Source organism: Pyrgilauda ruficollis, unplaced genomic scaffold, assembly GCF_017590135.1.
Source record: "Pyrgilauda ruficollis isolate IOZ18807 unplaced genomic scaffold, ASM1759013v1 scaffold21, whole genome shotgun sequence".
NCBI lineage: Eukaryota > Metazoa > Chordata > Aves > Passeriformes > Passeridae > Pyrgilauda > Pyrgilauda ruficollis.
This window is the reverse complement of record NW_024520318.1, coordinates 10,537,765-10,553,054: the sequence shown is the minus strand read 5'-3', so window position 1 is coordinate 10,553,054 and position 15,290 is coordinate 10,537,765. Positions and strand designations below refer to the sequence as shown.

The 15,290-nt window shown below is 45.8% G+C and overlaps 1 protein-coding gene and 1 long non-coding RNA gene across 9 annotated transcripts in view; one reads left to right on the top strand and one right to left on the bottom strand.

The window, feature by feature from the left end:
• Window positions 1–15,290, bottom strand: part of TP63 (tumor protein p63) — a 103,071-nt gene that overhangs the window by 22,557 nt on the left and 65,224 nt on the right. The window lies entirely within an intron of this gene.
• On the top strand, window positions 5,624–8,888 carry LOC121353744. The gene is made up of 3 exons (XR_005955191.1): window positions 5,624–5,710; window positions 8,350–8,571; window positions 8,793–8,888. It is a non-coding gene; the product is annotated as an uncharacterized LOC121353744 (long non-coding RNA).

Here is a 15,290-nt window from a genome sequence, read left to right as displayed (position 1 = left end):
AGATTTCTCTTAAGATGTTCCCCAGTACAACAGTAAACTAATGCAGCATTTTCATGGAGTGAGTTCACATCTGGAAACCTTAACTCAGCAAAACATCAAGGCTGAAGTAGGTGGTTTCTTTTCAAAATCCCTCATCAAAATAAATGCATCTGCTTAGCAGGGAGGATGGCAAAGAAAGTCCCAAGTGGTTCAGTACTGTACAACCTAAACCCATTTTCCTGGATATCTCCCATGAAGGAGACTCTCCAGTCTCCCCTCCTGTATAAGGCTGTTCCAAAACACAGCAGGTTTTTCAGAACTCTGCTCCAGAGCCATTCAGTTTTCTCCTGCTATTCAGACATTTACGAGTGCTGAGCTCTCCCTGTAACAACCTAAGCCACAGGAATTGCTGGCATTTCCCCATCTCCGTGCCCTCAGTTCTTGCAGACAAAGAAAAGTGAAAGCCCCAAGGTGGTTGTTTCCTCACAGGAAAAGGTCTCTAGGAGCCCTGGGCCAATAGAGCCCTGTTCCCAGCTGTTCAAACACAGCAGTGACAGGTTCATACTGGTCAGGAGCACCCTGTGGCCATGGACCCCACTGGGACGGGGAGAGCCAGCGCGTGCAAGGCTGGGTGGCAGATGATGCAGCAGGAAAAGGATTAGCTAGTGATAGTCAGGGATTATTTGCATTTCAGAGTGTACACACTGCTAACATAGGAAAAACTAATCTTGCAAGAGATACTGGGTAGGAGAGAGGGATTAAACATAAACCAAGCCAGTCCCTTCCCTCCTCACTCAACACCATCCTGCCATGTGGCAGAAAAGATGCTACAGCTATTTAAGATACAAAAAAAGATTTCTTTAAAATGCAAAGGCCAAATTGTGCAATGTATTTTATGTGCCTGCAGGCTAGAGATTAAACCCACAAAGGATTTACCCAGCCCGCGGAAACGGGGAACATGCCAAACAATTACAAAAAAGAAAAGTTGCGAAACACATCTAGATGGTGATTTGTATCATACGTCTTTTAAACCTGAAATTCCTTATTGTTTTTTAATTAAAAAGCAATTCCTTACTGAAGGTAAGAGTGAGCTCACCATGTTGTCTTTCCATTTCAAGAGGCAGAAAAAGAATCACTTATATTTAAAAAGGAAGAAAACCTGTAAAGCACTGTTTCCTTCAACACATCAGTTTGCTCAGCACTGTGCAAGTTTTAAGGACAGAAAGCTTCAAAAATCTCAAACAGCCAACTAATCACTTGGATGCCTTAACATCACTGAAGCATAAAGAATTGGGCACCCAGAGGTGATGGGCTGAGATGCAAGTATAAATACTGAAGAGCAGGGGTGCACAGAGGGCATGGCATATGCCAGGAGGCAACGAGTCCAGTGTCTGCAGGCATCCAGAGACTTGAACAAATGGAAAGAGATACACACCCTCAGTCACTGATCAGGACTCCTGGTGCTGACTGTAATTTTACATATAGTATCTTCAAAGATAGAAAGCTGGGGTTACAAGAAAGGGGAAAACCAAAAATCACTGCTTTCAGAAAGACTGAGATGTACCCAAAACCAGCACAAATACTGAGGCTCGTGATAAAACAGCACAGCCCCTCTGTGAGCAGAGAAAGGGATCCACTCTTCATCCACCCTTTGGCACCCCAACTGTTGGACCCCTTTGACTACAACCAGCAAGGAAGGCATTGCACCTATACCCTAAATTCACACTGCTAAATTCACAGAAAACAAACAGCCAAGAGCTGATGGGTTATGATGAACAAGCCTATCCAACAAAGAAACACAGGGCAGACTCAAGAGCTGCAGGTTCCAGCCAACAACTTGAACTTGGCATGTCAGGGAAGGAGGGTAACCAGGAGCCCACCTCTGCCTCAGAGCACAGTCAGGATTTAGTGGGAAGATTTAGTGGCAGTGCCCAGCAGAGTCAAAAGAGGCAACAGGGGGCTGAGCTGCCTTTTTGTCACCTGACTGCAAGAGGAGTTCAAGCCTCACAGGCACTGCACAGGGCTTGGGGACATGGCACAGAGCCATGATTTCACATCTACCCCAGGCACAGTCGCCTGTGAGCGTGTAATCGCTGAAGGGACAGTCATTTAACACCAGTGTAAATCTGTCCACGGGGTACCTGCTGTCAGACAGAGACGGGCTTGAGTTTCCCACCCCGCCAACTTTGCTGCAACCAGGAGTAACCTGATGCACAGCCATTTACTGGCATAAATAGATGCCAACAACTAGGTCATAGTGACTTCGTCCTGGATCAGTGATAATCGCTATATCCACAGAGGAAGACAGGATATTGTATATAGATTTCAAAGAAAGGCACTTCAGAAAGAAAACCCGAGGCAGAAGCTGTTTGTGCACTCAGTGCCTGAAAGCGAGGATCACTCTCTTGACACAGGTGCTGCTCCTCAGTGGTCCCACACCACCCCACCCTGCAGGAAGGAGGTGACAGTCCCCTGCTCACCATTTTGCTGTGAACTGACACTTGCTGTATGAGGGGTGAGATTGTGAGCAATTCCCAGAAATCCAAAGCATGACTATTAATCAACACAATTGAGCAGGAAAACTAAATTAATTAGTAGTACCAATTTTAAAAAAATGAGTTTGACCAAACAAACAAGTCTATCAGTTAACAAGATGACAACAACCATTATCTAGCAGTAGGAACAAAGCTGTGAGGAGCCTGAGGAGTGCAACACCGCTTCCACCAGAGTACAGACCTGAAAGCCATTTAAAACAAAAGAGCTGAGCCTGGAAATGTGTTAACTACTCAAGAGGGAGAGGAAAGAGCTTTGGCTCAGACTTTTCTTTGGGGTTCGACTGCTGCCTGTGAGGAATTTAGCTTTTTGCTTAATAATACATTTTAAAATGAAAGGTGCAAACGTTCCAGTGCCTTTAGCTCTGCTCTCCCCACCTGCCTGTGCAGACATACTGTATTACCCACTCTTGGCACCCTGGCTGGTAATTCAGTATCACAATACACACGCCAGCTACCATCAGGCAACACCTGTCTGATTTCTTAGTAAGCCCCTTCTACTGAAGGTGTGTCAACAAAGGGTTGAAAGGCAAAAACAAAACATTCTTGAATCTCAAATGGAGTATTTTTGCTATAAGGGACTGTAGTCTCCTGAAAGGAAGTGCTCAATGCAATAAAAGCCACAATGACTTTTTACCAAGTACTCAATTCCTCTGCAAAACTCTGATGCAGTGAAATCCCCCAAACACTACTTTCGAAATCTACCTCTAATATCTGTTTTACCATCTGATCCAGCAGAGGGATTATGGCTTCTAAATCTTTAAAAGGAGTGGGGTTCAGTCAGCTCTACAAATGCTGACAGATGTCAGCTTGAAGGTGATCCCAGAGGTTGGCTTAAGGCATTACAGCTCCCTGAGCCTCTCCTGCTCAGATCAACAGGTCTTTCAAATCTTTTGCAAGCTTCTTTCAAGCCGTCATGTTTTAGTTCAACTCAGTTAACTAGATTCATTTTACTTGATGTTTTCAAAGCTGTCAATCAGCTATGCTTTCTCCCCACCAAACTAACTCCCTAAGAAGGGGAAAAAAGAGAAGAGTGGGAATGGAATAGCTACCTGCACCACAGTATTCACAGGTGAAAACAAGGAGAGGCACAAAGAAATAGAAAATAATTTGAACATGTTTTAATTATTTAGGAGAACAAAAGGCAGTGGGAAGAAAGGAAGCTACCAACTAAGAACAAAAAGTGAAATTTACACAACCACTTTAAACATTTTTGCTATGCTTGACCATGATTTGACTTTTCATTTACAAAAAACTGCTGGGAGCATGTGGGGGCACATCAAACACACGTGTGCACATACACACACACTCTTAGGAACCAACTTGTACCCAGAGGGCACTCAGTGAAGAGGAGCTGTACCAGGAGTGCTGCACACTCGGACACCTCCTTCCAGATTTAACCTTCAGCTCGTCATAACCTTAACCACACAGCTTGTGAGCTGACTCATTGAAGCTTCAGTCTGAAGCCCTCTGTCTCACCAGAGTCCAGAGAAAAGTGGACAGCTTGTTGCTAGTGGGCATAGCTGGCATTCAAACCATGGATGGGCACAGCCAACAGGTCCAGTGACACAGATCCACCAGGTGTGGCAACAACCCCCAGCCTCACAGCCCCGGGCACCAGGGAGACAGGAATGCCTGTGAGCATCCCCCATGTGCAAGGGAAGCCATCGTGCGATGCCCCGGAGCACAGGATCAGGAGGGGATGCTGATGCACCTCCACCAATGCTTTGCAGGCATTTACCAAATTTCTCCACCCCGGCGCAAAGGAAAAACCATGTCACACTCTCTTCCCTCTTGAGGAAGGGCAGTGAATCACCCAAGGGCGTTCGCCTTCGCAAAGACTTAAACTTCATTTTCCCCTGGGGCTCTTCTGCCCCCTCCCCATCCCCACCGCCTCGCCAGGCGCTCACGAACGGTGCTGATGAGTTATTAAAATCCTTCCTCCGAGCGCTTTTCCCCGGGAGCCGCAGCCAAAGGCCGCCTGTTGCCACCTGTCAGTCGCGGGGATTAATTACCTGCGCCGGGCGGGGAGCGGCACATTCCTGCTGGCCTCGCCCGCCGGGATGTTGACATCAGGCAGGTGGGCCCCGCGTCCCCCCGCGCCCAGGGGGAACGCGAGCCACGGGGGCGCGGGGCCCGGGGTGCCGCGGGGCACACGCGGGGCAGCGCGACACATTCGGGGCACACGCGGGGCACGGGGCAACGGGACGCGGGACACCGGGACGCGCGCGGGGCAACGGGACGCGGGACACGGGGCAACGGGACAGGGGGACGCGGGGCAACGGGACAGGGGGACAGCGCGGGGTGCCCCACGGCGTGTGGCACTCCCAGCGCCGGCAGCTGCTGCGCCTTGCAAAACTTAGCGAAAAAAATAAATCTATGGGTGGGTGCGTGTGTGTGTGCTAACCTGCCTAGGTAAACGGGGAAGGGGAGGGGTGGCGGGGAGGAGAGCGCAGAAACGTAGCCTGCGGACAGGGATGCAGGGGAGCCGCTCCCCGGCCGCGGGCACCGCGGGGCGCAGCCCCCGAGCTGCTGCGCCGTGCCAGTGCAGGGCAGAGAGGGGAACAGCGGCTCTGCTCTCCGGCAGAGGCACAGCCACCTCTCGCCTTGGCACACTGGCAGCTCCGCGCTCCCCCTCCCCGCAGGAGCTCCCTGTGAGCAGCACTCCCCGGCCCCACCGCCGCCAAACACACCCCGACTCGCAGGGCGGGATGGAAAGGGGACATGCACACCTGGACATGGTATAGAAGACTCCCTGAAATCCCCCAAATACCGAATTGAGAGCATCTGCTAGATTCTCACATCTTTAGGATAATAAGGTAATTCCTTCATATGACCATATTCAGCATCTCATTTGATGCTCCCCAGGGGTTTTAATTAAAAACTACCTCCATCAGGTTGTATCACCTCTACCTAACACTGTGAGCAAAGCCACGACAGGCACAGAAATAACACTGATAATTTCCCATACTGCTTTTGCACTATGAAACTATTGTAACTGTGAAAACTTTATATATGTGGGCTTTTACATTTCAGTTTCATATCTACAGACTTACTTCATCAACAAATGAAAACATCTTGAGGTTTAGCTTGAAAACCATTTTAAAAACAAAAACAAAGAATCAACTGAAAGGTATTCTGTATCAAGAGGAAAAAACCTCAAATGGAAAACTTTGGAGGTAAGCTTTATACATTTTTTGATACAAATTGTCAGGTGTAAAGGAAGGCTTTACTCTTTGGTTTTGGGGGTTCTCTTCCTTTGCTAATCTATCATTTAAATATTTTGGAAATTTACTTATTTAAAAACCAAAATCATAAGACTCCTGCAGTAAAATGGCCTTAGCTTGTGTAGCCAGCTCACACATTGCTTGTGTATTGTATCCAGTTTCTCTGCCACCTTCTAAATCAAAACTTTAGCAGTAGCAAACAAGTTTCAGATGCTAACGTCTAGTATTTTACATTTCCAGTAGACTGCTTTGCAGCAAAAATTTTATGAGGTAGAAGTATGAAATGAGAGCAAATCTGCTGAAGGGCAAGCTGATCTGATGCTGAACATCTTCCTCAATATCTACATCTGCCAGCGATTTCTCCACTATGAATGCACAACAAATAAGCAACCTATTTGCCTACCACAGAAAATACAACATTAAGAAACATGCTATAGGAGGTTCACTCTCATTCTATCCAAACTGACCTACAGGCCTTGATGTGTTAAATTCCAGCAGAATAGTGAGGGGTGATCAACATTAGTCTAAATAATTACTTAAACTTGGATCTGGAAAACATCCACTTCATTTATTAAGCATTAATTAGTAAGCCAACAAAATTCAACAGCACAATTTTTAATCATCACAGTGATTGCCAAAGCAGCTTTGTGGATAACTCCATTGCATTTCTTCCCTCCTTCTACAGGCCTGCTACTCTCAGACACGTGGCTACTTCACATCCTCCTAGCAAGAGGGTAACCCACTGCTAACAAAGCACCACACTGGAGTTACAAATATTTGCATCGCTATAAAATACACACACCTGCTTGCAGGTAATGCAAGTGAGTGGACAGTACACATATGACCACATGTTTGCCTACATGAAACTATGCTGATTGTATGACCTCAGGCGTCAGAGCAGCTGAACACTGCCACAGTGACATAACCAGCAATAGTCCTTCCAGGCAATTCTACTCATTACACCAGAATGCATATCCCAATGCTGCAGGCAAAAACCTCCAGGACTTGACTTAGTAAAAAAATCTTCAGCATATGCTTAACTTCTGGTAGCACTGTTAACCACTGCCTGTTCAAGCCAGTGTGTGCCTGTGTGTAAGGGAATTTGTGAGCTCAAACCCGAATTTAAGATCTGATTCAACCTGTATTTTAATGAAAAATCTGAGTTCTGTTACAAAGGACTCCAGAAACGAACTGAAAAGGACATATTGAGGCTCCAAACAGCAAAACCTCCCCACCACATACTGCTCCTGACTCATGTGCCTTGGCCTCTGATACTGAGCACCAGAACCTGTTCTGCTCATGGACTGCTTTAAGTAAAGTCCAGGTTGGCCATTTCAAACCTCCTCCTAGCTTGGTGTGGGGGATTCAACTTTCTTACAGTCATGTGTTCCAGGCTCAGCCAAAGAGAAAAGCTGCTGTGTGTTTCCCATTAGCCTCCAGATCTCATTTGTTTCAAGTTCACAAGTTGCAGCATGCTCCATCCTACCAGCCAACTCCAAAAACCCTAATCAGCTAGAGTAACCAGACACCAATTTTTAGTGCATTTCCCTGTCACTTTTGTCCCCTGCTGAAAGTCGAAGGGTGATGAACTCAACCACGAGGGAAGAAGCACAGCAATACATACAGGTTACTCAATTAAGACAAAGGAAACAGCAAAGCAAAAATCCCAAAGCTCTCCAAAATTAGTCTGCTCCCCCCAATTCTAACCTGGTTTCAAAAACATGAGTCAGCAGTAGAAGTCCCAGACAAGCAGGTCAGATCTTGCAGCCCCACAGAGAGTAGATAGAGGCTTTGGGTCCTCTGCAATTTGTGACAGAGCCACAGATTCAGGCTGCTCCACACCAGCTAAAGATCAGGGGAAGAAGCAGGGTACAAGCAAATGCCCAATGTACAATGTTTGTACAAAACTCCTTTTAGTTCCTTCATCTGCAAATAAGGGGATTTCATTAATAACACAGAGGAAAGTGAATGAGTCACTTGAACAGTATCTGTTACACCAGAGGGAAGCCAAGCTGGACGAGAGAACACATTAAAGAAAAAACAAAACAACAACAAAGTTGGTCTGGCAATATAGTCTTTTCAATCAGCAACATCCTAAGCCTGCATATTAGTGTCAGAGTCAGTCTCAGAACTATGAGGCACTCTGCCACAGACTGCACCAGCCACTCAACACCCTGGAAAGCAGGACACTTTACTAGATGGTGACAGATTTCCACCCAAATTCTGGCTCATGCCAAAGGACTGGCCGACTTGTAAAATACCACAGGGTCAGCACATTGCGAGGGTAGGAGTATTTACGTCAAATACTGGCCCATCTTCCTAGCTGGGGCAGGACAGGGTCACAGGAGATGCAAACCAGTCTGCTCTACCGTTCTGATACAGGAAAGAAGGTTCAACCAATTCCAAGCTAAAAACAGGTTTAGTGTCTTGTGACCTCTCATACTAAACACCTTTGCCCAGATACATTTTCTATCCTATTTGTTCTTTCTTGACTTAGGTTTCAGATTCAATGTACTTTACAAAAAGAGCAAATAATCCCTGAAGAACTTCACATCCAAATAATTTGTATTTTTTTCCTTGCCTTCCTACAGTGCTATGGCTGTTGTGCTGTGATCAAGTGCAGGACTGCTGACCGTTTCTGGAGTGGGGAACTGGCCAATGCAACCCATGGAGCAGGGCTGGTAGCTAACTGGGAGGTCAAGGGGCTCACCTATGAACTGGAATAAATCAAGGGGCCACCAACCAAGTCAGTAAATGAGTACTCTTCTGGATGTGCACTCTCAACAAAGACCAAATGGCTCAGATGGACAAAGGTGATCCCCTTTCTCCTACTCACTTTGCTTCCCCTCCTGTTTATTCCACCTGAGGGAAGGTGCAGATACCTCTCCACTTCATCCTTGTAATAGACTATTAATCACACCAATGGGAGGTGATGGAAGGGAAGACAGAAAGTATTAAATCTGACAGGCTCTCAAAGTGGCAATGCCAGTGAAATGCATCATTAAGGTGAGTAATTTTCCTGTTTACTTCATAGGTTCTGAGCCCCCCCGCTCCTTCCTCCCTGCCTAGATGTGGGCAGGACCCATCAAGGCAAAGCTTTGGAAGCAAGCAGCAGCGTCCCCAATTTCTACATAAATGCTGCAGGCCAAAGAGCAAAGGCAAGTTCCAACTGAGTCCTTGACAGTAATCAAGCACTGCGGCGCCTCTGGTCTTGTCTTGTGCATACCTTGCAAGTAGCATCATGTCTTCCCAGGGAGATTTCACTGGCACAGCACGCAAGCGCCTTGTTCCTTGGCTTCTATCTCAGAAAAAGAAAGTCCTGAAAACACAGACACACGCCCCTGCTTTTCTGCTCCAAGGGAGACCATTTCCCTCTAAATCGTCAGAGTACTGTTAGAAGCCCTTTCAGAACCAATTTATGAATTTGCCAGAGATCTCTTTTGTTCCTGTGCAGAAAGGATAGTGCCAGACCCTTGCCAAAATGGCATTGAGTCTTCTCTGTTAATGTCCAGGAAACTATCCTGAGTCAGATCTTATTTCATTTTAAACTAAGTGCAAGTACCAGCAAGCCTCTTCCATGATAACAGCCAGGGCCTGTCCCATTTCCTGATCACATTACGCTCAACTTCCAGAATTACATCTATGCAAATATTGTTCTCCTGCTTGTCGAGCATTTCATTGATAATTAAAGTGAAAAACCAGCAAAGCTTTTCTGGTCAGGATGGTGAGCGAGGCAACAAACTCACACAGAGACACCAAGAAGGAACAAATGTTCTTCCTGTGTATGAAGACCACCAGAAAAGTGACCTCTCCTTCTCCTAGACAACAGAGAATCGAGACTGAACCAAACCATTTCTGCAAACATGCCTCTGTTTTCTGGAATTACTGACCCAATGAGGCCATACTCTAGATCTGAGTCATAGTGAAAACATAAAGATTAGGAAAGACAAAAATTAAACCTAACTGAGCAAGTCATAGTTTTACTGAAAACAAAGATGCAGTAACTCAGATCTTAGGTCAATAAAGCATGACAGCAGCTCCAGAATATTTAGGATGAACGGTGACTAAGTCAAACCTTTAAACCTTTTATTCATACAATTAAGCTTTGGGGATGAATGGCAAGAAAGTCAGCTATTACCAGCATTTGCAGAGTTCTGGGATCTCTATTTTACCCAGATCCTCCTCCTCAGCCTTCTCCTTCCATCCTCAATGACCTAGCTAAGCACAGTCCTTGAGTCAACTCATGTGGTTTCTCCTGAGCCTACTTTCAAAGTCAAGACATGATTCAGCAAGGTGTTTAAGCAGATGCCTACCTTTAAGGTTGGGAGCAGCCTTGCTGACTCCAACAGAACCCAAGAGATTTCACTGGGAATATTCACGTGCTAGAGGTTATGCACTCACTCAAGTGCCTTACTGAACTGAGACCTTGATTTTCCTACGTACCGTGGGAAACAATTCATCAAGTTCCATGCTGAGGAACACAGCAGAGCTGCTGCAGCAGCCATCAGGACATTCCCTGCTCAAAAACACAGCACCTCACCCCTGGCCAGCCATGAGATCAGTGCTGTGGCATCTTCTCTGCTTGGAAGATCAACAAGCCCATACCAGGTTTGGGGTACTCCTTCATTTTGTCTCATGTCCCTGGAACTGTACAACTGCAGCAAAGGGAAAAAAGCTGTTCCACAGAGCAGCATTTAGAAAAGGAGGAGGGCTAGCAATGAGTTCAGAAAATGTTAGCAGCAGTCCTTCCTACCCCTCAGAGAAATAACTAATCTTCAGTTTTACATTTCCTGCTCCCTAAGAGTAGAACGTAAAACCACATCCCAGTGGACATGCAAGCCAAAGGGAATTGTGTAGTAACATGCCACAGAAGAAATGGAAGGCTTGAACACGGCATAGTCCAGATCTCTGATTTTTAGGCTGCTTTGAAATTTCAGCAAGAAAGCACAAGCGTATAAAGTGAGCTTGCATGGACCTGGATGCATTTCACAGGCAGATCTACAAAAGCCTGCTAGGTAAACTCCAAAGGAATGACTACCCAAATACTCCATGACATAGTAACAGATCTATAAATTATTGGAAATAGATTACATCAAGTCTCTCAATACCTAGCAATTGATTTATTTCACTTGGTAGCAAAGATAATAATGCCATCTGCATGATCTAACTGGAAATATAACAGGAATTAAAGTGGATTTTAGATGCAAATCCTTGCAACCACAACCTGAAGATAGCTTTCCAAGGAAAACACCAAACAGTCCTTTGTCCCTGCAGACCTCACCACTCTGCACTGCTTCATTTGCAAACTGCAAGCTCTGAAGACCCCAAGCAACAGATGCTTTGTGAGCAGACCTAGCCCATTCAAAGCAAGACTGCTTTCCCAACGAAAAAGCAGTCTTTGTTACTGGATAACAATGAGAACGGGAATAGTTCCCTGGGAAACATAATTTTAAAGTCAGATTTCCCAACTAACCACACCCAATTAGTAAGTAATGCCATGTTTTTGAGTGATTATGGAATCCCAGAAGATTTTTTACCAGTTTCAATTTTGTTATTTTCTCTAATCGCCACAACAACAACAAAAAAAGGAAAGAAAACCCCCTCATAATCTTATATAGGTGGCAGGTAACAAAAGGCAAGCCCCTTCCTTGCTAAAAAGGAGTAAAACAAAATGGAACAAAACAAGACAGAGTTGCAACATCAGAAGTTATTCACTCACACTGTCTGGCACTCCCATTTCCCTTACAGCTCATATGTGGTGCACAGAGAAAGGTGCAAATTCTCCACGGGCAGAACAGGCTGTTGCCCTGCAGCAGGCTGTGCAGATGAATTCCTGCCCTAGCAGAAAGCCAGCTTTGTTCTGAGATAGCTACCATCAATCTCATAAGCCTGCACCACTGCAAGTGCTATCAAGGGTAACACATGAAAGCATCCCCTTAGCAGCTCTGAAAGTAATGTTATCCAAATGAAAAGGCAGGAGAAGGGCTGGGACTAGCACTAGCAAGCCATTTGCAAGTGTAGCCCATCAAAGACAATCAAGTGGAATCAAAGAAGTCAAGAGCTTGGAACCTGCACAAGTTCACTGCCTCTCTAGAATTTTACCAGCCACTATGTAGAGGAAGACACCATTAAACCAGCTGACTACCTTCTCAACTGAACAACAGAAAAAAATTCACAGGAGTAAACATTTAGCTCTCCAGCTGCAGACAGCAAAGCACCAGGATGCAGAAAAACCTTAAACAGGATCAGAGATACTACAAAACACAACAAGCATGTGACCACGCTACTGCTACAACGGACAGCAGTTCATCATTGTGTAAGGGAGAGTGCAAGGCTCTTTTGCACTAGTCACTGGGTTAGAAGAAAAAACCCCCCAATTTTACAAAGTGTAGAGGCAACAGATTCAAACACCCCAGAGGGAAGCGTGTGGGAAGAAGGAAGCCCTAGCCACAGCACACCATCGACCTGACCCGAAGGACACCAAGGAATGGAGAGGCCCAGATAGACTGTAACTATTGCCATGTATTTCTTATTTAAATACAATTTGTTTAATCTCAAGTTGGATTCAACCATCAAAGGCTCTCTCCTGTAGCACACTGACAGTTCGCTCTAAATCTCTGCACCTTTAATCCTTTAATTAGCCAAGAAAAATGCGATCTCAACTCTTCTACCAACCTAAGCTAATTTTCTGCATGAAGCTTCCAACTCCTGTAGGTTACAGGTTTTAGCTGCTTGTGTAGCCAAGGGGAAAAACACTAAACAAAACACACACCCCCAACACCCCATTCCCACACAGGCTGATGTGTGCTGCTCCAAGGAGCAAGCTCCTTGAAAATTCCAACAAGAGGAACCCATTTTCCCATTGCAATAGTGGGCTGGGAGGCATAATTACATCACCCAATTCAGATAAGGAGCCAACAGAGGTTTCTGGGAACAAGGCAATGTTTGCACACAACAGGGGTAAAACTGGAGTGTTAAGCCAATGCTTGGCTAAGAGAGTGCCATTAGTGGCTTCAGGCACCTTTCTCAGTGATTTTGGGACAGGAGCTCCTAAGCAAGCAAACAGAACCCCAGACAGTCAATCACTTTGGAAACTCCTTCCAAAAGAGGATTTCTCCAGAGATGAGCCCTGAAAGTGTCACAGCAACCCAGCTCTGAAAGAAGAAATGGAAGACTGCATAAGCCACCAGAGCATCAGGACAGAGACCCATTTGGGCAGCCTGAAATACGTATCAGGCGCTTCATGCGGCCCCAGTAAGAGCAAACTCAAGGAAGGACAAGGGGGCTACCTAAATTCCTCTTGTCTGAAGCCCTAAGCACACTGGAGTGGTATAATTTGCACCTTAACACAACCCTGGCCATCTCTCCAGGTCAGGATAAGTCTTGCAGGGCAAGGCAAAAGCAAACAGTGCTCCTGCTCAAGGCATGGCCATGGTGCAGCTACAGGGACTGCTGCCTGGTCACATGCTGACCCCGTGTGTGACATGCAGGAGAAGAAGTTCAGGCACAGCAAACCATCCCTGCACAGCCCCTAAACCACCACCTTCCAGGTGCCATGTGGCAGAGCCAAAGACCCTGCCCATTGCTGCAGACCTACAAAGACACAGCACATCTTCTAGGTACAGCCTGCATGTCCATGCAACACTGCAGAGAGCCCAGGGCCATGCCTCCCATGGGTGTTTATCTGCCAAGTGTGGACAAGCTGTAGGAGGCCTTCCTGGTAGCTGGCCAGGGAACACATGTGAGCCCGCACTGAGAGTCATCAGGGATTTAACAAAGGCATGGAGACTTGGGAGTAAGAATAACCTTCCCCTGAAGAGCCAGTGCAAAGTGGAAGAGCCCTGTGGACATCAAAGGCAGAGGACAGGCATATGTGCATCTTGCAGCTCTTTAATTTGTTTTTGTGTTGAGGTCTTGACAAAGATCAGCACACGACCAGGGCTGCCCCACTTACACAAGCACTTTTGGTGAAGTCACAGCAGGATTTGGTTTGACAAAGGGTAGAAAAACCCTCAACAGTCTGCTGTATTTAAGCACTAGCAAAATACTACCCAGGTAGTACTACAACCCCATCTCTTTCTAGAGAAGACCACTTGAAATGCATGCTCCTATCCTCTGAAAGGATTTTAGAGGCACTGTGTTCACACTGTCCACCTGAATCAGCCAAAATCAGTTCTCTCATCTCCTCAGCAAGGAATTCAGCCTACTAGACAAGCAAAAAGATCTGACTAACAGTTGCTACATTCCACTGACAACAAATCCCAGTCACACACAGTCCGCACCTTCAACACCCACATTAGCTACACGTGCAACCAGAAATACAGCATGTACATCTCTGAGGCTGTCTTACAAAAAAAAACCCCAAAACAATGCAGAGCTCAATAGGATGATGAGAACTATCAGTGCAACGATAAGAGAACCTCAGCATGAGAGCCTCTATTGCCAGCCTCACCACTCTAGCCACTCCTGAGTCATGTAACTGTTCTCTGCTGCCACAGGCCTTCAGAGGCATTTCAAATGCACAATTAAAGGCAGGCAAATGAGCTCTGCAAGCTGCCGTTGCAAGATGTTCGTGCTACATTCAGCTCTGAGGGGACAGAGAGGATGGTAGATGGGAATAGCTGGCAAGGAGCTTTGGACTGGGAGCTGCATTCCGGGGTCCAGGCAGGCAGCCTGGTAACTGAACCTCTGCACTGCCTTTGATCAAATGTATTACAGAACATCCTTCCACCAACAGTGCTCAGGGCGAGTACAGAAAAGTAGCAAACAGTTAGTGGATTTGCTCCAGGTCACAAAGCAAGCTCATCTCACAGCACCTAGATAAGTAGAGGGTTTTTTTTCTCTTTTAGGAAAAAAAAAAAGAAAAAAGAAAGGAAAAACTGTTCCGTGCTCTGAAAGAAGCTAATCAGATTATTAAAGTGCTTAAAAGTTTAATGAAGAAATCAAGGCTATTAAGCAAACATTCAGCTTGATGTCTCTTTTCCTTCTTACCCACCCTTCCTCAATGCATTCAAAATCTCTTTTTGCTATGGTATAACATGTTTGAACAGGTACTGAGATACAAACAAGTCTTGGCCCCATCTCATACAGAATGGATTGGTTGCAGATGTTCTCCTGCAAGCTACATCTTGCCTCCTGCAAGAGCATTCATCTCCAAAACACATCATTTCACCTAGTTTGCCTGAAGCCAAAACTCAAAGGTTATTTAATTTTTAATATTTTTTTTTATTAACTCTAACATACCTACAGCTGTGCAAGCAAAACCCCATCTGGTTTTTCAAGGCACAAAGAAGCAAGCTACTATAAGTTTAGATAAAAGTAACGAAGTTGGGGCAGTCATCTTTCTGCTCACCTCTGCAGGAGCCAACAGCAGTATCAGGGGTGCAATAAAACAAAAAACCTGCTATATTTCAGAGAAGCCTGACATTTCAGTATCTTCCTAGGACAAGTCAGACATGAGCTCATACAGTGGCAGGTGAGTCAGTGACGAGTCAGACGAGCTCCCTTAATTAAGCTTTAGGGGCAGATGATC